The sequence below is a fragment of the Acinonyx jubatus genome, chromosome E4, assembly GCF_027475565.1.
Source record: "Acinonyx jubatus isolate Ajub_Pintada_27869175 chromosome E4, VMU_Ajub_asm_v1.0, whole genome shotgun sequence".
NCBI classification, from domain to species: Eukaryota; Metazoa; Chordata; class Mammalia; order Carnivora; family Felidae; genus Acinonyx; species Acinonyx jubatus.
In genome coordinates, this window is record NC_069395.1 from 9,832,162 (window position 1) to 9,855,128 (window position 22,967).

Consider the following 22,967-nt stretch of genomic DNA (forward strand, 5'->3'; position numbering starts at 1 on the left):
AGTGTACACATACATGGTGAAATGATGACCATAATCAAGATAATTAACATAGTCATCATCTCACATAGATATGTTTATTTTTGAGATGAGAACACTTGAGATCTACCCTCTTAGCAAATCTCAATAATATATTCAATGCAATATACAATATAATATTTAATACTTCAGTAAGACAGTATTATTAACTATAGTCACCATACTGTACATTAGGTCTCCAGAACTTATCATCTTATAACTGAATGTTTCTTTGACCAACATCTCTCCATTTCCCCCCAACCACCAGCCTTTGGTGACCACTCTTCCACTCTCTAATTTCTAAGAGTTTGACTTTTCATAATTCCGTAAGTTAGATCATGCCGCATTTGTCTTTCTGTGTCTGGTTTATTTCATTTAGCATAATGTCCTGCAGTTTCGCCCATTACATTACAAATGGCAGGATCTCCTTCTTTCATAGGGCTAGATAATACTCCATTATGTATATACACACATCACATTTTCTTTATCCCTGTATCCATCAATGGACACTTAGGTTGCTTCCATATCTTGGCTTCGTGACTAACACTGCAATGAACTTAGGAGTGTAGATGTCTCTTCAAGATCCTGTTTTCATTTCCTTTGGATAAAAACCAACAGTGGGATTGCTGGATCATATATATGGGAGCTCTAGTTTTAATAGTTTGAGGAACCTCCATGCTGTTTCCTATACTGGCTGTACCAATTTACATTCCCACTAAAAGTGTAAAAGGGCTTCCTTTTTCAATTCTCTTGATTCCTCTCTTTCATATCCCATATCTAGTTGAATAGCAAATCATATCACCTTCACAGTAAATCCAGAATCCCACCATTTCTCATCACCTCTAATGCTACCACCTTACTCCCTGTCACCATCTTGCATGTGTCATTATAATAGTGTCCTCAGCACATTCCTTCCTTCACCCCTAATCTCTGTGGTTTATTCTCACTGGTGCAGCCAAATGATACTTTTAAACCATAAACCAGGGCCTCCTGGATGGCTCAGTCTGTTGAACGTCTGACTCCTGAACTGACCGACCACAGGTCATGGTCCCAGTGTTGTGAAATGGAGCTCTGTGTAGGGCTTCCTCGCTGAGCATGGAGTGTGCTTAAGATCTCTCTCTCTCTCTCTCTCTCTCTCTCTCTCCCCCTCCCTCCCTCTGCCCCTCCCCCACTCACATTCTCCCTCTAAAATAAAATTTTAAAAAATAATAAATAAAAATATAAAACATAAACCAGATTATGACACATTATATCCAAAAGTGTCAATGGCCTCCCTGTCACTGAGAGTGAAGGCTAAATCCTAACAATCCTCCCAGGCCCTTTATGACCTACGTCCCCACCACTTCTCTGGCCTCCTCTATCACTGCTCTCTTCCGTGTCCATTCCTTGAACAGGCCAAGCCCACTCTCACCTCAGGGTCATTGCACGTGCTGTCCCTTTTCCTGGAACACTCCTCCCCCTGCACATCCACAAAGCTCACTCCTTCACCTCCTTCGGGTCTTTGCTCCAATGTTATCTTTTAAAGCAAGTTCTTTCTCTATTTTTTTTATGCACGTTAAATGCTAGTAGGCAAGATTCTGAGCTTTACATTATATTGCTTATCTTCTCCGTTTGCAGGTTTGCAAGGTTTGGTTCCTTTTTTTTTTTTTTGTCTTAAGTGAGATCTTTCTTGACTACATAAGACAGCAATTCCCATCCTCCTATCCTGCTTTATTTTTCTCCCTGTCATAATACATATTAACTGGTTCTCTGTTTCCTATTTGTTTTTCTAACTCCCTCTTCGCCGTAGCGAAGATTTTCCCTGTTCTGTGAGAACAGACACAAACCAGGAGCTTAAAAAATGTTTGTGGGATAAGTGAACAAGTAGATATTGTCCCCATTCCCAAAGAGCTCTAAGTTTAATAGGAAAAAGCAACCACCTGAACAGATGAATATGAATAACAATTGAACATGGACACATCTGTCTATAGCAAATATACGAGCAAGTACTATTGGAATACAGAAGACAGAGCAAAGAACTCAAGAAAGGGGAAGTGAGGAAGGAATGACAGAGATCAGGAAAGTAGACTTGGCTCTCTAAAGATAAGTAGGAGTTTGTTTCTGGAAAAAGAGAAAGACACCAACTATGCAATGGATGAGTGAGCACAACAGCCTAGAATGCTAGAGAATTCATGCAAGAACACAACACAGGATATACAAGGGGGGGGGGGGGGGAAGTGATAGAAATGAGCCTGAAGCGGTGGTTTGGGGACGGAAATGGAAGGACTTCTGCCCTCCACACCTACCCCCACTCCCTTGGTTGATCTGGAGCAGACCTAGAATTTCTCACAGTCGTACCCTTTGTCTCCCTGCATCCAGCTCCCACCCCCATCCGACCGTCTCCTAAGTGCCATCACTCTTTATACCATCTCCTAAAGACCTGCCAGGGTTAAATTTCTAAAAGTCAGATCTCGTCACAACATTCCCCTGCTTAAACTAAAACTGTCACTATTTTTTAAAAAAATTTTTAAGGTTTATTTTTGAGACAGAGAGACAGACAGACAGAGCGTAAGTGAGGGAAGGGCAAAGAGAGAGGGAGACACAGAATCCGAAGCGGGCTCCAGGCTCCGAGCTGTCAGCACAGAGCCCGACGCGGGGCTCGAACTTACGGACCGCGAGATCATGACCTGAGCCGAAGTCGGACGCTTAACCGACTGAGCCACCCAGGCGCCCCTAATGTTTCTTCTTTATAGGCTGTAAGTGAAGTGAAATTTTCCATTCTTTTGTGTTTCGTTTGTTTGTTCTGTTCTGTTTTCCTACCTCCCCAAGTTTTCCGTTTGTATTAAAGTTTTCTTCACTTCATTTATCCAGAAATGCAATACTAGAATCTGAATTTACATCTGATACATATTCTAGTTGTCCTCACCTCAGGCCCCTGACCATGCTTCTGAGGAGATTCACCATACAAACCTAAGAGTAATTTCAAGTATAGAAAAAGTTTTGTTTTTGTTTTTTTTATTTGCTTCCATTTTTTTGATAGTTCTGGTCTGGCCTCTTGCTGACGAATGAACCCCTTCAACAATGGTTCTCAAATTTCAGTGTGTATCAGATTCCTCTAGACGGCTTGTGAAAACACAGACTGCTGCACTCTGTCCCCAGAGATTTTAATTTGGTAGGTCTGGAGTGGGGCCCACGGATTGGCATTTCTGACAAATTCCAAGGCGATGTTGCTGCTGCTACCTGGGGGGCCGCAGTGTGAGAACCATCGCCCCGTAACAGTTGTAACCATGCGATTCATTCTGAAATCATCTTCTCTGTTCATAGGAGGTGAATCCTGCCAAGAATGCCTTAAGTACGGGTTTTAAGGAAAATGACAGCTTCTGCTCCCTCAGAGCAGTTGCATAGACAGATAGAGAATGGTGGGTACCAGACCCCTGGGACCCTGGGGGAACCGGCTCAGCACCCTAAGCGAGCCACAGAGGTCTTCTCTATTTTCACCTTCACCTGAAAGACCTGGAGAGAGATTCTTTCCTTAGTCACAGACAATTCTGTGCGAGGCTGGGCCTCCCAGTGGGCCCATGAATTGCGACACAACCCCTTACTCTATCAGCCTCTACACATGTCCCACCTGCCTCAGAGCTCACATCAGTCAAGGCTCACAAGAAATACTCGTACCTGAATGATCAAGTTCACACTGAACCCAAATACACTTGGAGGGGTTCCATGCACTTGGAAAGTACTTCTGAAATGTTTCTTGCTCCCTGCCTATCCCAGATCTTTGATGGTGTCTATTTCAAAGAGACCGTAACCGCACGTATATTATAATTTTTGACAGCAGATAATACTTTGTACAAAATCCTTCAGAGGTCAGAAAGGTTTTAATATCTTTTCATCCTCAAGAAACGAGGCTATGTTAAGCTGGGTGGCCTAAGGCTAAACACTGAGTCACTGCTGGGTGTGGAGATGAAAAACCCAAGAACACTTCAGCCACATGCTGCGGCTGAAACAATACGGTGGCCAAGTCACCGTTCCCTCTCTTCTGTTGAAGAAATTACTAAAAGAGTTGAAGGAGATGAAAAGCTCATAAATAAAGAAAGCACGATATAAGACTGGAATTATTCTCCGAAGCCATCTAAACATAGAAATGTCTCAGAATTATTTCTGTTTCGGGTACAAAACTGAACACAAACGTCAATACTATTTTCTGGAAAAACAAGATACACGTTGGCATTGGTTTTAAAAAATAACAACGGAAACCTGGATCTAAAATGTCAGGGGCGCCTAGGTGGTTCCCTCGTTTAAGCTTCTGACTTTGAATCAGGTCATGATCTCATGGCTCGTGGGTTCAGCCCTGCATTGGTCTCTGTGCTGATAGCTGGGAGCTATCGAGTGCTCAGGTGCTCAAGATACGCCCTTTACCCTTGAGCTCACTGTGGTAATTCTGAGATATGACTGAGGGTGGGGAATGTTTCCGATTTAGCCCTATTTGCACCATCTGGAAGTTTGTTGTTCTCTGTAGCCCCTAGTTCCACCCCTGGGGCAGTTCTGCTTGTGAGGTTATTCTCCTTGGCCACACCTGAAATGGGCTTTAGGGATTCTGCTTTCATCCTAAGCAGCTTTTTTTTTCTTTTTAACGTTTATTTATCTTTGAAAGAGAGAGAGAGAGAGAGAGGAGGAGGAGGAGGAGAGGCAGAAAGAAAGGCAGTCGCAGAATCTGAAACAGGCTCCAGGCTCTGAGCTGTCAGCACAGAGCCCAACGCGGGGCTCGAACTCACGAGATCATGAGCTGAGCTGAAGTCAGACGCTTAACCCGCTGAACCACCCAGACGTCCCTGACTAACCAGCTTTTCTGGATGTTGGGAGTCCAAGGGGGTCATCTTTAGCCTTCAAACCATTACAGTCTATTCTAGTTTAGGCAGATGGTCCTTTTGACAGTACAACGTTCTCAAAAACCGCGCTTACCTCTTCAGCTCCTGCCAGTTACAAGCACCAATAGCCAGCTTGCTGTATTTCTTGGCCTTCCCCCACCTCTGCTTCTCCCCTCTGCCCCCACCACACCCCCCCAATCCCCCACATCCTTTGCTTCTCTTTCTCTCTTCACCACCCCCTCCCGAGTGGATTGCAAGTTCTTCTGCTCAGTTGAAAGGAATTACTGAGCCCTGCCATGGCTGTGACCTTGGTGCCTGAAGCCACTCAGAGGTTTTAACAATGAGTGGGATGGCTATACCCTTAATTTGATGCTGGTCTCAAGACTAAGTTGTTGTGTTGTTGTTGTTGTTTTAATTTAATTTTTTTAAGTTTATTTATTTTGAGAGAGAGAGAGAGTGAGTAGGATAGGGGCACAGAGAGAGAGAGAGAGAGAGAGAGAGAATTCCAAGAAGGCTCCGTGCCTGGCACAGAGCCTGACATGGGGCTCCATCTGACAACTACAAGATCGCAACCTGAGCCAATATCAAGAGTTGGACGCTCAACTGACTGAGCCATCCAGGTACCCCCCAAGACTAAGTTCTAATCAGCCTTTGTCACTCAAAGGTCTTCCCAGTTTTATATTGTATTGATTGGATTCAGCGGCCGTTGCCTCTTCCAATCCTGTAAGCACCCAATTTTTAAATTCTTTTTTTTTTAATTTTTTTTTTAACGTTTATTTATTTTTGGGACAGAGAGAGACAGAGCATGAACGGGGGAGGGGCAGAGAGAGAGGGAGACACAGAATCAGAAACAGGCTCCAGGCTCTGAGCCATCAGCCCAGAGCCCGACGCGGGGCTCGAACTCACGTACCGCGAGATCGTGACCTGGCTGAAGTCGGACGCTTAACCGACTGCGCCACCCAGGCGCCCCTTAAATTCATTTTTATTCCTCTTATTCTTGCTTGCTAACTGGCCAGTTCTCTTCTGTGCTTATTTCTTTCTTAGAGTACTGAGCCACCCGAGAGCAGTCAACACACACTCCTGTTTCTGCACCCCTCAATTCCAAAGTGTGGATTCTCCCCACAACGCCAAGAGACCCTCAGACACCAGTGGGGTGTCCTACAATTAAACACAATTCCGATCCTATCTACATAGATAACATGAGAGTCCCACAAGGCTGCCCCCACTTCAGCTGCCAAATGACAGGTCCCTGTTGTCACCTGTGCTTCTGACTGCCTATACATCAGAGGTTCCCAAGACCCTCTCCTTGGGTTTGACTGATTGGCTAGAGTGGCTCCCAGGACTTAGAAAGCAGCTCCAACGGCCAGATGAAGAGATATATAGGGCGGATTTCTGAACAAAGGAGCATCTGTCCCTGTGGCATTTGGGGGCCTGTCATGGTGGTACGTGGAAGGGTTCTGCTTCACAACTGGAAGCATCCGACCACCGTCCTCTAGATTTTTATGGAGGCTTTGTTACAAAGGCATGATTGATTAAATCATTGGCCGTCGCTGAATGATTGAACCTCCAGACCCTCTCTGGAACTCAGGGGGTGGAAATGAGAGTCCCAAGCTTCTATTCCAGTCAGTTCCCCTGGCAACGAGCCCCATCCTTAAGTGCAGGCTTTGTTGCCTCATTAACATAACAAAAGATACCTTTATTGCTCTCATCTCCGAAAATTCCAAGGAGTTGAGGAGCTCTGTGCAGGGGATGAAAACCAAATACATATTTCTTATAAATCACAATATCACATTTCCTACCATTGTTTTTCAACTTCTTTCTCTGTTGCAGGGAGTATGGCCAGAGTTTACACAAGATGAGTCCGCAAACAAAATGCAGTTAGGCGAAGGTCCTCAGACGTGAGTTGGAATGAGGCCCCGACTCCAGAATGAAGCTTCTTTTTATTAGGATAAATGCTGAAGACTACATACATAAAGTCAGCTAAGCAAGTATGTTAATCAATCTAGTGGTTTAGCTTTTCAAGGTTGAATTTCAAGCTAATTGGTTTCTAGAACACTAGGAAGGGTCAGGTGTGAAGGATGATCTGGCCCTGGACAATGTTAACGGCTCTAGGTGTTCCTTACAAGCTGCAGCCTCGTTCAGCTGTGTAAACATGTCCCAAGGCCTTGCACCTTCTCCAGCTCTTCCCTTTTGAAGTCTCTTCCTTTGATGCTTCTCTTCTGCATCTCCCACATTTCTCTAGAGTCTAAAGCAAGAGACAGCAAACTTCCCGTAAAGGTTGAGGTAGTAAATACCTTTGCAGGCCATACAGTCCTGCCACAATGTGCGAAGTTAGGGAGATGATTCATTTTCAAAAGTACCGAATAAAAGCTGTGCTGTCTGGTTAAGAGTAAGGTTACAACCTATTGGAAATATGTACAAACCCCCCCACAATGGAGTCCCAAACCTTTAGACACTTCACTTCCTGGTTCTTCTTCCCCTTTCCATTTCGCGGGTGTATTTTCTCAGGTTTTGCAATGAGCATGCGCCAAAGAACAAAGAGAAGAGGGACCAAAAGTCTCTGAGTCACGCCAGGGATGTACATTTGTTCCAATCAGACTACTTTTTGCCTTACATGGACATAGGGGATTTCCGGGTCAGGCTGTAACCTCTGTAGTACTCAGCCAATGAGGAGCCAGGGGAGGGGCTTGCCTCTGTAGTACTCAGCCAATGAGGAACCAGGGGAGGGACTTATATGCTAGGAGATAAACTGTCTGCTGTAACTGCCCCAAGTGCGTCTGTCTGTCAGACACCTGCCCTTGCAAGAATGTTGATTAAAGCCTCACTTCACTGTGCTCCGAGTCTCCGCGTCCCTCCTTGATTGGGTCGGTGGGCTTACTCCTCACACATAACTACTCAGCTCCACAGCTATAGCTCGAAAGCAGCCATCGACAGTAATTAAATGAATGAGTATTGATGTGGGAAACAAAAGCAGAAAGAAATGTAGATAAAATTAAATGTCCTTATAACCTGCAGCTCATCGACAAATATTCCTCCAGGAACTCCTAACCGTCTTAATGTTAATGCTTTTCTAGAGGAAAAAACAAATTTAGCTTGACACCAGCTAGGCCTCCAGGATCCTGTGAGTCTTCTTCAGCGTATGAAAATCCTTTTGGAAACTTCCCCTTGACTTTACCTCCCCCCAATTCCCAAGTATAAAATCAGTCACTCCTCACAATCCTGGGGCAACTCTACCCATAGGTCCTGTCCCTGTGCTTTAATAAAACCACCTTTTTGCATCAAAGACATCTCAAGAATTTTTTCTTGCCTGTTGGCTCCGAATCCCAACACTTCAAACCTTATCAAGTATGGCTATGGTTCAAAAAACTGTATTTATGGGCACTGAAATTTGAATCGCATATAATTTGCACATATCATGAAATGGCATTTTTCTTTTGACTTTTTCAATCATATGAAAATGTAAAAACTATTCTTGACTTGCAGGCTGTATAAAAACAGAGTGGACCCAACTCTAGCCTGTGGGTCATAGTTTGTGGACCTTTTTTTAGAGTAGAAGTTAGGTCATCATTGGCATTCCACATTATCACAGGTTACCATTTAACCATAAGTCTCACCTCTGTCTAACTTGGACCATTAAACACTTTTCTAGGTTGTTGGCATGGCAGCCTCACACTTCAAGGTATCAGTTTATCACTCAAGATGGCAGATTTTGCCGCCATTCAAACAGCCCCAAGTCAGCCCCACACCTGACTTCCAAGAAGAAAATTGCAATCCTATCACCATTGATACAACAGTTTCCCAGGAAGTCCAAGAACTGGTACATGTTTGAACAGCCCTGATCACCTGGACACAGGGGTAAGTTACAGAATACTTCTGAAAACTTCCACCGATAAAGCCAAAAAACAATATACACAACTTTCTAAATGGCAGAGAAGAGACAAGCAGAGACAGCATTGTCCACATAGTAAGGAAAAACATAGAAATATTAAAAAATGGAAGCCATAAACACAATGGTGGAAATAAAGTCCAACTTTATCACTTGAAAATAAATGTAAATGGGTTAAACTCTCAAGCTGGTTGAATAAGACAAGGTCTAACTGCCAAAGATAAAACAAATGACACAAAAGGTTAGGCCAAGGGACAAAATACTATGTCCTACAGACCAAGTCCAGCCCAGTCCACTCTCTACTTTTACAAATAAAGTTTTATTGGAACACAGCCATGCCCATCTGTTTACATACCTCCCATGGCTGTTTTCTGTAGAGTAGTCGCAACAGAGACCATCTGGCCCACAAAGCCTAAAATATTTATCTGCCTCTTTACAAAAAAAAAAAGTTTACTGACCCCTATATTAGGCAATGAAGGATAGACTAAGATATGGAATATAAATAAAAATACATCATTTATTCTAATATTATTAATAAAGTGAAATTAAATGTCAGCCTTCACCAAGTATACAGAAAATCTCTTAGTGTTAATGAAGAGGAAAATGAGCTCAGAGTAGAACAACTCACATTTTTTTCTATTTCTTTTTAAGCTACATAATAATCTCCTAAAATAGAGACTTATTTAATTTCCAACATCATAATTCTTCCTTTGTAATCAATGAAGTTTAAATAATAGTGTTTCTTTCTATTTAAACCAATTCTTCAATATCTAATTTACCTCCTTACTCAAAGGGTTTGAGTAAACCCACAACAAAAGACTGTGGGCACAGTGTTTGATAATGCTGAAATGAATTTTGGTGAAACAAATGAAAACTTTTAGGAAATTATGTACAATCTGCATCTACAACACACATAAGACTTTAACAACTTCATTAAACCAAATTGCTTTACATAAAATGTTTTTTTAATTAGGTAAATGCAATATTTCTCTACCTTTACACTTTTCCTATACTGGGTTAAGCTTTTTATTTTTTTCATTTATTTATTTTTAAAGATTTTATTTTTAAGTAATCTCTACACCCAACGTGGGGCTCAAATTCACAGCCCCAAGATCAAGAGTCACATGCTCCACTGACAGAGCTAGGTAGGCGCCCCTGGATTAAACTTTTTAAACCACAATCTGGAAACATCATTGCTCACTTATTTGGAATATATGCTCTCTTTTAATGGCTTGGAGAGCTCTGTCCTAGTGTGAAGGGAATTCTCCCCTGGAACCAAGTGAGCTTACATGCTCTTAAAGAAACCGGTTCCTTTAACACTTCTGAGTCATAAAAACAAAGAGCCCGCATACCCATTACATATATTTTAATCCACTGCTTAGTTTTGGAACATCTATGACAGACAGTGTATACATCCATGAGTTCCTCGGGTAATTAATATCATGAAATAGTGTCTATCCTGCTCCAACACTCTTGGACAATTTGTTCATTTGGAACAAGCAGGACTGTGCCACATCCCCACTCTCCCTCCTATTTATTCATCTCACAAATATTTACTGAGTGTCCACTGTATGTATTAGCCAGGGTTCTCTAGAGAAACAAAACAATGAGGAGATAGATGATAGATAGACAGATAGATAGATAGATAGATAGATAAACAGATACATATAGATAGATCTCTATCTATATATAAAGAGAGACACAGAGACAGACAGAGGAAGAGAGGGAGAGAAAGAAAATTATTGTAAAGAATTGGCTCACATGATTATGGAGGCTGGCAAGTCTGAAATTTGCAGGCAGACTGGAGACCCAAGAAAGAGATAATGTTGTAGTGTTGAAGCTAAAGTCTATCTACAGGCAGAATTCATTCCTTGGGAGAGCTCAGTCTTTTCTCTTAAGGCCTTCAACTGGTTGGATGAGGTCCACTGATAGAATGAAGAACAATCTCCTTACTCAAAGTCTCCTGATTTAAATACTCATCATATCTCAAATAAAACTTTCACAGCAAGATCCAGACTGGTGTTTGACCATGGGCACCACAGCCTACCCAAACTGATGCATAAAATTAACTATCACACCCACTGTGTGCCAGGCACTGAGGACTCAGAATTGGACAAGGCTGACAGACCCATGATCTTGAGCAGCATAAAAATACAGATTCACAGAGCAAAGCTGAATTAATACAAAATATGTAGAGAACAAACATATAGGCAGCCGTGTAATGTGGAAAGAGCTGGAGGATTTGGGAGATCCAGTAAGGCAAACTTGACCTCGTGGTCACTGACGTAGGAGGAGTGTGCTGGAGTTGGCTCTTCACCCAGTGCACACACATATGGGAAAGCACCTATGGGGAAAACGCTCAACAGAATAGCCATTGTGTCATTTCCCCCTGTCCTGACGATGTCTCCATGTTTCTTCCATCTTTTCACAGGACTCACTGAGAAAAGAGACTAAAATGCATCCCTTTGGGAAAGCGCCATTCAACTTAGCTACCAAGACTTGGCCAGCATTTCTTCTGGTGACAGACCCAGTGAATTCCCACCATTGCCGTGGTTTGCATGTTGTCTATTTTGTTTCACTGGAGTCAGATCTGTGACTTTGCATGACCTCCAGTCCCTTTTACAAAGCATACTAGCCTCATACAACCTGAACGTGATCTTTGTAATTGCATAATCTCGTCAAGCCTTTCCCGGGTGTATCATAATCCATTTATGATCCAGAAGGAGATACAAGTGCCACGTTAACCAATAGTTGAGCAACAGTTAGAGAATTACTCAAGAATCAAGAGTAACTTGCTACCGTGAATTCTGAGAGAGAAAAACGGTTTGTCAGAATAATCTGATCCCATCAAGACCCTGCAAGTCCCACAGCTGAGAGGAGGTGATTCCACTGGTTAGGCTCAGCTACTTTAAACCCCAGGGCACTGCAATCTGGGGATTTTCTTTATGTCTTGTGTTGTTCCTCTGTGGCCCTGTATCTTGTCTTTCCTCTAATTGTTAAGCTCCTGAGTTCTCAAATTTATTTCATAATGACTGCACCTATGGTTCCTCTAGTCCCTCACCCTGGTAACTTTCTTCTGATTTCCTAAAAGCTTCTTCTGTTTCAACTTTTCATTCACCAGGGACTGTATACAACTCTTACACACAGTAATTCAACACACAGAACCCAAGCTCCTGCTCTTGACAAATATCTTTTAGGGACGAAACACTGATCCTTGTACGGAAAGGGAAGAAACATATATTTTGTATTGATTTTTATTTTTATTTATTTATTTATGTGTATAATGTTTATTTATTTCTGAGAGAGACAAAGACAGTGCAAGTGGGAGAGGGGCAGAGAGAGAGGGAGACACAGAATCTGAAGCAGGCTCCAGGCTCCGAGCTGTCAGCACAGAGCCTGACATGGGGCTCGAACTCACCGTGAGATCATGACCTGAGTTGAAGTCAGACGCTTAACCGACTGAGTCACCCAGGTGCCCCTTGTACTGATTTTTAAATAGAATATCGATTCTGTCCCCTAAAATATGTTGGTAGGCAAATTCTACTTAAGTCATGAAATTATTTTACGCCCTTAATTCTGAAAACCTTTTCCTCCTCATATTAGCATTATCTTAAAAATATCTCATTAATATGATGCCTTGGCACCTTTGTAAATTTAAGCGTTGCATATTATTATCCAAGTAATAAAGCAGTGGGAAAGTCAGCAGGAGGACAATTCTTTATGAGTCCCTGAAGAGACTCACATCACACTCGAGGTGATACTGGTATAGGGCTTACAGCTACAAGACTCAATATACAGAGGTGCTTTAAAATGTTATTAAGAGTTAAATGCAGTGGATCTTGAAGGCAGTATGCCAAGTGAAACAAGTCAGACAGAGAAAGTCAAAGACCATATGATCTCACTCATGTGAGATCTCAAAACAAACAAAAAGGAAAAACAAAAAAGGAACTCACAGATCCAGAGAACAGATCGGTGGTTGTCAGATGGGTAAAGGGGATTGGAAGGTACACACTTCCAGTTGCAAAATAAAATAAATAAGTCCTGGGGATGTAATGTACAGCATGGGGACTGTAGTTAACAATACTGAATTGTATATTTGAAAGTTGCAAGAGAGTAGATCTTAAAAGTTTTCATCACAAGAAAAAACATTCTGTAACTATATGAGGCGATGGACTGAATTACTGTGGTGACCATTTCACCATATATGCAAATATCAAATCATTCTTTTGAACACCTGAGACTTAAATAGTGTTGTAAGTCAATTATGCCTCGATTAAAAAAAAGTTATGGGATGCTTGGGTGGCCCAGTTGGTTAAGCATCTGACTTTGGCTCAGGTCATGATCTCACAGCTCTTAAGTTCGAGCCCTGTGTCAGGCTCTGGTCTGACAGCTCAGAGCCTGGAGCCTGCTTCAGATTCTGTCTCCCTGTCTGCCCCTGCCCCGCTTGTGTGTCTACGTTCTCTCTCTCTCTGTCCCTCTCAAAAATAAATGAATAAACATTTTTTTAAAAAGTTATATCTGAAAATCTGAGGTTGGGGCGCCTGGGTGGCTCAGTCGGTTAAGCAACTGACTCTTGATTTCAGCTCAGGTCATAATCTCACAGTCATGAAAGTAAGCTCCACACTGAGCATGGAGCCTGCTGGGGATTCTCTCTCTTCCTCTTCTGCTGCTCCTCCACCCCCGCTTAAAATAAATACACATTAAAAGAAAGAAAAAAGAAAAAACCCTAAAGTTCCAATGCTAGTTCCATCCAAGGACCTTTCTAGTGGAAGATCTCTTTGGTGGATAGTCTGGTACATTTTTCCTTGGCAAGATAAATAGCACTTATTTCTACTTCTTGTTTTGCCTTTTAATGTTTATTTATTTATTTTGAGAGAGAGAGAGGCAAAGAGAGAGGGGAAGAGAGAATTCTGAGCAGGCTCCATGCTGTCAGCAAGGAGCCTGACATGGGGATGAAACTCACAAAGATGAGATCATGACCTTAGCTGAAATCAGGAGTCATTTAACTGACTAAGCCATCCAGGCGCCCCACTTCTAAATTATTTCTAAATTAAGAAGATAGAAATTGAAATACTGTTGGACCAGAAGCACTGGGAGCACCGGATTTTATGATTATCTCCTCCATAATGCAATTCTTCAAACACTGGCATTATAACTTCTGGGGTTTTTTTTCTTTCTTTCTCGAACTTTTATTTTGTTAATTTGCTATTGCATCCCTTTGGTACTTAGCAGATTGCTTCCCCTTATGATTGTTTAATATATATATATGTTTAATTCAAATTTAATACAGATATGAAATTAAGGGCAGAGAAATCAGGCACTAAGGACAATGAAATGAGAGAACAATACAAAATCAGGCAAGACCCTTAGTAAAAACTGCCCTGGAATCAATAGATACTACATTCACCTCCCCCAGTTGTTACATTCTCATTGAACTTTTTATGCATAGTGGAATTTTCTAACTACTTACTAAAACACAGGCTACTATTTACTAAGAAGGTTCTATGTCCCAGGCACTGCACCAGAGAGATGCCCTGTACTCACAAGCATCAATAATGGGAATAACTGATGAAGATCCAGTTGCCTGGAAAGGGAATGAAATAGTACAACTTTTTTTTCTTTATTTATGATAGTAAAACTGGAAAAAAAATCTAAAATGTGCAACAATAAATTATATAGTGGAAATGTCTGCAGCCATTAAAATTCATTAATTCATTTAACAAATTTTTCCTGAGAGCCTCCATGCACATGGAAATGTGTTCATAAAATTGTTAGGCTCTAAAGAAGTTTATATTCTGTAAATGGTATATGTAAATTTAGATATATACATACATTCTTATTTTTAGTAGATTTCTGCAGGAGTAAGAGTAAAGTGTCATGATATTGACATTGTTTTCAAAAGATACAGCCAAAAGTATGCGTGTGTATGTGTGTAAGAGAAAGAAAATGAAAGGGACAAAACATGAATAACTAATGAAACTAGGTAAAAGGTATAAAGGTGTTTATTACACTAGTTGTTCAGTTCTTTTGTATGCTTGAGAATCAAAAAAAAAATTAGGAAAAAACATATTCTCTACAATGATTTATCTATGTGCCACAGCTAGGCCACCAATTTGGGTTTAACTTTTATTAATCAAACCAAAAAGGGAAATGCAGATAAGCAAACCATAGGGCTTATGAAATAAAAACAGACCAACTGGTAAGGAGAACAAAAATTATACTCAGTATTAAGATGAGGCAGGAGTTTTTCTGGGGGTTCCTGTCAATGAGGACGCTGTGTTATAATAACAATATCCTTCATGGCGTCTTTAGCCTCATTGCAACAGGATCTCAATTGATCTGGTTCCTCTTCTTTTTGCTAATGAAATTTCCTCCTGTGATATGTTTTAGAATAATCGGCCTACTGTCTTTTGAGAAATCTTGGCTAAATAGTGTTTCTCTCAACAGTAATTTTTCTAAATATTGAGAATGTTGTCTCTGAAAGTTACTCTGGAGTCGAGTAATTTTTAAGAAGGTCATTTTGATCACAATTATAGAATGGGAGTCACACTGTTTTCTGGAACTGAGAGTCCGAAATGGGGCAGCTGTCGTTAAAGTAGGTCATCTCTCCAACCTAAGATACAAGCCCAAAGAGAGCTTGAGGCCAACATTCTTCACCATACATGGTTTTGAATCTGCTCCACACAGGCAAATGGTTGAGAAATTTCAACCATCTCAAATGATTGAGAAAAAGAGCTGATTGCTCTACTCCATCCAGAATGATTTTAATCCGGAAAAAAAAAAAATTTATAGAAGTTTCTAAGGACCATTCATCTTTAAAATTTTCTGTTTAATCCTTTCAGGTAAACTTTGAAATATATTCCAATACAAATGAGCTAATTTATTATTAGAGATTATAATTTATATGACAGGTAAAAGTTGAGAAACATTTACCAAAAATAAGAAATTTAGATTTAGATTAGAATAGCTAAATTTACCATTTTTTTTCTAGCAACAACCAACTATCAGGGTCATTTGTCTATTTAGTCCCCTCAAATATCAGAACTTTGGGAAAAATATTACCTATTTTTTAAATAAGATATAAGATTAGGTTGGGAGAGAAGATATGGGGAGGGTGGGGGAGAAGAGTGAAATGTTCAGTTATTCCAGATTAAAAATCCAATTTTACATGTTTTTTTTTTATTTTTTTTTAACGTTTATTTATTTTTGAGACAGGGAGAGACAACATGAAAGAGGGAGGGTCAGAGAGAGAGGGAGGGTCAGAGAGAGAGGGAGACACAGAATCTGAAACAGGCTCCAGGGTCTGAGCTGTCAGCACAGAGCCTGACGCGGGGCTCGAACTCACGGACCGTGAGATCATGACCTGAGCTGAAGTCGGATGCTTAACTGACTGAGCCACCCAGGCGCCCCCAATTTTACATGTTTTTAAAAATCTATAGCTTTACCATGATGCAAGAGTGAGAACTTTGATCTTTTACTTAAACATACAAAGGGCCAATTGTTTGGAACTGGACAAAGTTCATCTTTTTCCTTCTTAGGTAAAATCCACTGAAAGTAGCAGCTCCAAGTGATCAGAACAATTTTTTTTAAGTTTATTTATTTATTTTGAGACACAGAGACCATGAGTGGGGTAGGGGCAGAGAAAGAGAGAGAGAGAGAATTCCAAGCAAGTTCCACACTGTCAGCACGGAAACCAATGCAGGGCTTGAGCTCACAAACTGTGAAGTCGTGTCTTAAGTCCAAATCAAGAGTCGGACACTTAACCAACCAGGTGCCCCAGAACTATTTCAGAGCTAACTGAAGTGTCATGATAATAGACATAGATATTTTTAAGAAAGTAGAGGCAGACATAACAATCTCAAGGGAAAACTTACATCTTGCTTATCTCCTGCTCTGTGAGGAAGCCTCCATTTCAGAAACACCTCCATATCTGGGAGTGTCGTTCTCTGGAGCCCAGCCTTTCTTCATCATGGAAAATTGAAGTCTCTCTCTTCTTTCGATGATTATCAGGTCCTACAAGTGTGAGACAACCATTTGGGTAAATGTACCTGCTCTGCAGACCTAAACTCTCCTTTGGTGGGGTCATCCCATTACAAAGCCCAGATACAGCTGCCCATCGGAGCCCCATTCTACCACCAACTCTATTAGCAATACAATTGTGTTTCAGTTACTTATACCTGACTCTTGTGTCTTGATCTTGAATTATTTCTGAGTTCAGTAGAGATATAAGGGCTGTGAGCAATTATCACTGCAAAACAAAAGCACAATTGTGAGAAATTTTGGAAGTGGAAGGACAGGAATGGAATGAAAGGCTGTAAACACATGTGAAATCAGGACAACTGTTAGGAGGTAGAAGAAATGAGAATCTATTGGTGAGAAAAAAAAATCCCAAATAAAAAAGTATAAGAATATTAAGTGGGATCCTAAAACCTCTCCCTGGCTTCTACCCCCTCATCCACAGCACCTTGAAAGTCTCAGGAAGAATGAACAAAAATGGCAGACTCTTCACTATGAAATGGGAATCTAGAGACTCTTGATGTGGGAACATCAAATCCTAATTTTATTTCTCTAGGAATTCTACCAGTATCCCATCCTTGGTAACAGGAGAGATACAGTTTACCAACTAAATTCCACGTAAGATCTCAACTGCCCTTAAGGACTCCTAGGTGAAAAAAGTCAGATTCTGGTCATTCTTCCTAAACTTTCCATTTATTAAGCCCAGGCGTCCATGAAACTATGTCTTTCCTGTTTGCTAGAATATTGCTAGAATTTGCTAGAATTCTGTAAGTCCAAGACAAGACCACAAGATTTATATCACTGAGTCTCAACCTCGTCAAGACAGTGGCACCCACAATCTCAAAATAATGGCAGGATGTGAAGATGAGACAGAATTTCATGATCAGTTCCTCATGAAGCATGACAAGGCTATTTGCACCATGCCAGGCCACAGTACAAATATCTTACCAGTTAGGACCCTAACCGGTAAGCCCATTTAGGGACAAGACTGTCACCCGTATCCTAGTGTCCTAAGAATAGCTGTGGCAATGGCTGTTCTTTGTCTCTTTCTTCCAACCTAAGTACATTTATTTTTGCACTACTATTTCCAACAGAGCCCCCTTTCGCTTCTTCTTTAACTTTCTAGTAAAAGCTCCTCTGCTTTTCCTTTCCATTCACTTCTGTTCATTTTAGTCTGGGCAAAAATTCCAGAGTTAGATTGATTCCTTATCCCACCCAACCAGCCCATACACACAGTCGGCTAACTCATGACTTAGGAAATGGGTCAGGAATCACTTCAGAATAGCAGAACTTTTTTTGGGGGGGGGGAGGGGGTGGGGTTGACTTTGGTATAGTTAACTTCATACAGGAAAATTCAGCAGAGACAGCAGCCTAAGCCCTAGTCATTTCCATCTTGCGTATATAATACTATATATTACACTTATATAAGCTTATTCAACATACACTCATTTATCAATGAGTATTTTTCAGAAGTCACACTTCTACAAATCTGTGATGAGAAGTTCACATCATTCTAAACAGCTTTTCTGAACTCCGTATAGAACAGATAAATAAAACTGCCAAATATTTTAAAAACTCAAACTTTACGACGGCTGTCCAAGATTTGCCTCTTTCTCAATAAAAATTAATGAAGTTCATTTACCTATCAAAATGTGTCTTCATAGGCTCAAGATGATTTCAGTTTAAAGCAACATCATAACTTTGTTAAAAGGTAAAAAGTCAGGGGGTGCTTGGGTGGCTCAGTTGGTCAACCAGCTGACTCTGGATTTCAGCTCAGGTCATGATTTCACGGTTCGTGAGTTCTAGCCGCTGGTTGGGCTCTCCGCTCTCTGCTCATGTTCTCTTTCTCTCTTAAAATAAATAAATAAACTTTAAAAAAAAAAAGGTAAAAAGTCAGAAAGATGTGATGGTATTACACATTGAGTACGTCTGAGGAAATTTTTTATTGAACTGGTTAATTGTCTCAACATTTTACACAGTCACTTGACAGGTTCTCTTGTTCACCAGTGACTACCCCTACTCAAGCAGTAGCAGAATCTAAGTATATCTAAAATGGTTCATCTATTTAAGAGTCTCTCTTGGAAATTTCTGGAGATTGGGGCATTCCTCTATTTTCACGTTAGTGCACATTCGCCACAACTCTCTGGAAGTTCCGTGTTGTTTATTTCTACACCAGAAGTAGTATAGTTTAGTGATGAAATTATGAAGTGGGGTTCGTGAGCAGACAACTAAGAAAGAATTCTTGAGACGTTTTTGGTGCAAAAAGGTGACTTTTTTATAGCACAGGGACAGGACCTGTGGGCAGAAAGAGCTGCACTAGAGTTGTGAGGAGTGACTGATTATATACTTTTTAACTAGTAGGGGTTAGGGACAGAGTATGTCTCTTAGGAATTTGGAAGCAAGCTTTTCAGGACCTTGAGGGGCTAGCTGCTGTTAAGATAAGGTTACTTTTGGGGTGCCTGGGTGACTCAGTCACTGAAGTGTCTGGCTCTTGGTTTCGGCTCAGGTCATGATCTCATGCTTTCGTGAGTTTGGTGAGTTCATCCTGGAATTGGGTTCCGTGCTGACAGGGCGGAGTCTGCTGGAGATTCTCTGTCTCCCTCTCTCTCTGCCCCTCCCCGACTTGTGTTCTCTCTCTCTCTCTCTCAAAAATAAATTGAAAAAAAAAATGAAAAAAAAGACAAAGTTATCTTTAGTTTTTAATAAAACAAAAACATTAAAGCAGTAAGGCAGCCATGAATTCCTTGAAGAAGGTCACACTCTATAGGTTTCAGTTGTCTGTCAGTGGGCTGCAAGCTGTAAGGAGATTTCATAGAAGCTACCTTTCTCTAGTCTTTGTTTCCCTCATCATTTGGTTTCTAAGAAGTTGTGTTCTGGCACCAAAGAGCTTGAGCTCAAATCCCACCCCTGCCGTTTTTCAGCTCTGTGGCCTTAGCCGCGTTTATCTACAATCACTATGTTCAGTTTCCTCATCTGTACAGTGAAGGTGATAATATCTCCATTTAAATAAGTTAATACATTGAAGATGTTTGAAATAGTACCTGCCATATCATGAGCAATCAAAAGAGTAGCTATGTTGGGGCGCCTGGGTGGCGCAGTCGGTTAAGCGTCCGACTTCAGCTCAGGTCACGATCTCTAGGTCCGTGGGTTCGAGCCCCGTGTCGGGCTCTGGGCTGATGGCTCAGAGCCTGGAGCCTGTTTCCGATTCTGTGTCTCCCTCTCTCTCTGCCCCTCCCCCGTTCATGCTCTGTCTCTCTCTGTCCCAAAAATAAAAAAATAAAAAATAAAAAAAGTTGAAAAAAAAAAAAGAGTAGCTATGTTACTAAGTGTTAGAAATCATTTCAACCGTACTTATGTATACATGACCCATTTATGATCCCGAATAAATATTCCTTTTTTTAAGGTTTATGTGTTTTGAGAGAGAGAGAGAGAGCAGGAGAGGGGCAGAGGGAGAGAGTGGGAGAGAGAGAATCCCAAGCAGGCTCCTCACTGTCAGCTCAGAGCCCAGTGTGGGGCTCAAACCCACAAACCGTGAGATCATGACCTGAGCCAAAATCGAGAGTCGGTGGCTTAACCAATTGAGCCACCCAGGCGCCCCTGATTCAATATTCTTTAGTGTAAAAAAATTTCATATGAAACCAAGTGTTTGCTCTCAAGCTCTTCGGGAACATCCGAAAGCTAATCTGAAACTGCCCCCTGGTTACAGGGGGCAGGGAGAGACCTAAGAAACAGGCAGCCACACCAGGTTGCAGGTGGCAGTTTTAATAAGCAAGGGAATTGATGTATGAGGCTAATCCTGGATGACCTCCCCACATCCACCTGCTGAATTTTAAAAGCTCATATAGAGGCGTTAACCAGGTTTCATTATGTATGCCAGCCTGATGCTCTCAACACCACATTGCCAACTCAAGGCTGTGTCCTTGGAGCAGCCTCTGGGAGCAGCAAAGGCAAGCAGAACCCACATCCCAAGGATGGGGAGGAGGTGAGGAGCCTCCGAGTGCCCAGGGTCAGCTCACAGGTCAGATGGTCATCACAACCTCTCAATGACCTCTCCAACACAAAGGTAAACACCTTCAAAGTCATCAAGTTCATTTGTGTTTCCGGTGAACGTGATGTCAGAGTTCACTGAGAATGTCTACATTATTTCTTTTTCAAAGATAGACTTATACCATACATACTGTTTTGTGACGTACCTGCAAATTATTTCTGCAAGCCACCAATATTGGGCGTTTCTGCTGTTCCAAGTAATCCCCTATTATTGTTCTGACATGGGCTCACCTCTTTCTCTTTGGGAGGTGTGAGCTCTGCTCAGAGCAAAAGCCCAGGGCTGGTCGATTTGCTCAGCTTCCAGTTAATTACCCAATTTGGGGGTCCCCACTCATTGATTTCAGTTCTACTTTGTTACCTTTTGTCCTACTTCCAAGGTCTGATTCTTTGATCAGATGAACCTGTAAAGTACATGGAAAACTACAAGTCTAACACTTCTTCTTACTTTTGCCCCACTTGCAGAGTTCTCTGTAGATGCTTCACTTCTCAGGAGACCTGGCTCCAGACACTCCCCAACTCCCGACCCCCACCCCCACCCCCACTAGTCCAAGTGCTCTATTTTCCGAGAATTGCTGTTTATGAATTTGTTAGAAAAAGAAGGCTGGGAGACTACCTTTGCTACCTCAAAGAGTTGTGGCTGGTGGACAGCTTGCAGCTCTCCCAGTCAGAACGGCTAATGGGGAGCAGCAATTGCATGAGAAGGAGCCAAATGTCATTTTAAAAAATGCCACCGGTGAAGGGGGTCAAAGTCCTGGGGATGTAACGTACAACACGGTGACTACAGTTAATAAGACGGTTGTAGGGGCACCTGGGTGGCTCAGTGGGTTAAGCGTCCAACTCTTGATCTTGGCTTCGGTCATGATCTCTTGGTTCATGGGTTTGAGCCCTGCGTTGGGCTCTGTGTTGACAGCACGGAGCCTGCCTGGGATTCTCTATTTCTCTGCCCCTCCCCTACTTGCTCTCTCTCTCTCTGTGTCAAAAATAAATTTAAAAAATTAAAAAAAAAATCGTGTTGTGTATTTGAAAGTTGCTAAGAGAGTAAATCTTGGAAGTTTCTCACCCCAGGAAGAAAAAGATTTGTAACTACATGCGGTGATGGATATTAACAAGGCTTATTGTGATCACTTCTCAACATATGCAAATATCAGATCATTACGGAATACACGTGAAAATAACATAATGTTGTGTGTCCATTCTACCTCAATTAGAAAAAGAAAAAAAGACACAGGCCACAGCACCACTGCTTTATATACACAACTTCCCCTAGTTTAAAGACACCGTGAAGAAAAGCTAATGCTTCTCACTCACAAATAAGAAGTATTTAAATGTAATTTTGAGAAAATAAATTCTATTGTGCCATGTGGTTGGTCATTAGTATCGCTTTTTTCTTCATGATTTCTTTCTTTTGTATAGTTTTTGATGACTTTATTCATCTAAAAAAAGTAATGCTTTCATATTTAAATAAGTTATAGCAAAACTCCATACAGTATTTGATATATCCTAAACAGCTTTCAGCTGCCGCATGTCAGATCCTCATGGAATAAAGTTTTCGTAACATCATTCTCAACTCTTCCTTCACATTCAATTCCCAAAAATGGAAGCAGTGGGAGGCACATCATCCCACGTAGTGGCTGAAAGACTCAGCCTCCAAAGTCAAACTGACTGGGATTCAAATCCCAGTGCTTCCTCTTATTGCTGTGTGATGTCGGGCAGGTTGCCTCACCCCACCAAGTCTCCGTGTCCTCCTCTGTGACATGTGAATGCCAGTCCCTACCCCACAGAGGACTCGTGTCTATGAAATGAATAAATCCTGTGTGGCCCACGTTCACACCATGCCCTGGGCCAGACGCTATTACAATTACTGTGCTTTTTCTGCTGCATTCTATCCTACCGAGGGCAGAAATGGAAGTGAGCTCATGATCTTTGACAAACGCCAGGCACAAAGCAGAGACACCATGGCAACAGGAGGCCCCCACCCCTGCCCTCATGTAATATCCCTGAAAGTTTATCCAAGCCAAGCCTGAGAAATCCTCTGAGAATATACTTTAAATGTCTTTAAAAGCTCCAAACTTGCACTTCTTAGAGGGGTGAACATGTAGTTTCCTGAAGCCAATCCTAATAGCTATGGTTTCCTAGCACCCTGAAGATGCCCATTA

General features: G+C 41.6%; 1 long non-coding RNA gene across 1 annotated transcript; it reads right to left on the reverse strand.

Moving 5' to 3' along the window:
- Positions 1-6,659: 6,659 nt before the first annotated feature.
- Positions 6,660-22,676, reverse strand: LOC113603990 (uncharacterized). The gene is made up of 4 exons (XR_003425811.2): positions 22,297-22,676; positions 16,926-16,996; positions 16,623-16,761; positions 6,660-7,107 (listed from the first exon to the last, which is right to left on the reverse strand). It is a non-coding gene; the product is annotated as an uncharacterized LOC113603990 (long non-coding RNA).
- Between the last annotated feature and the right edge of the window lie 291 nt (positions 22,677-22,967).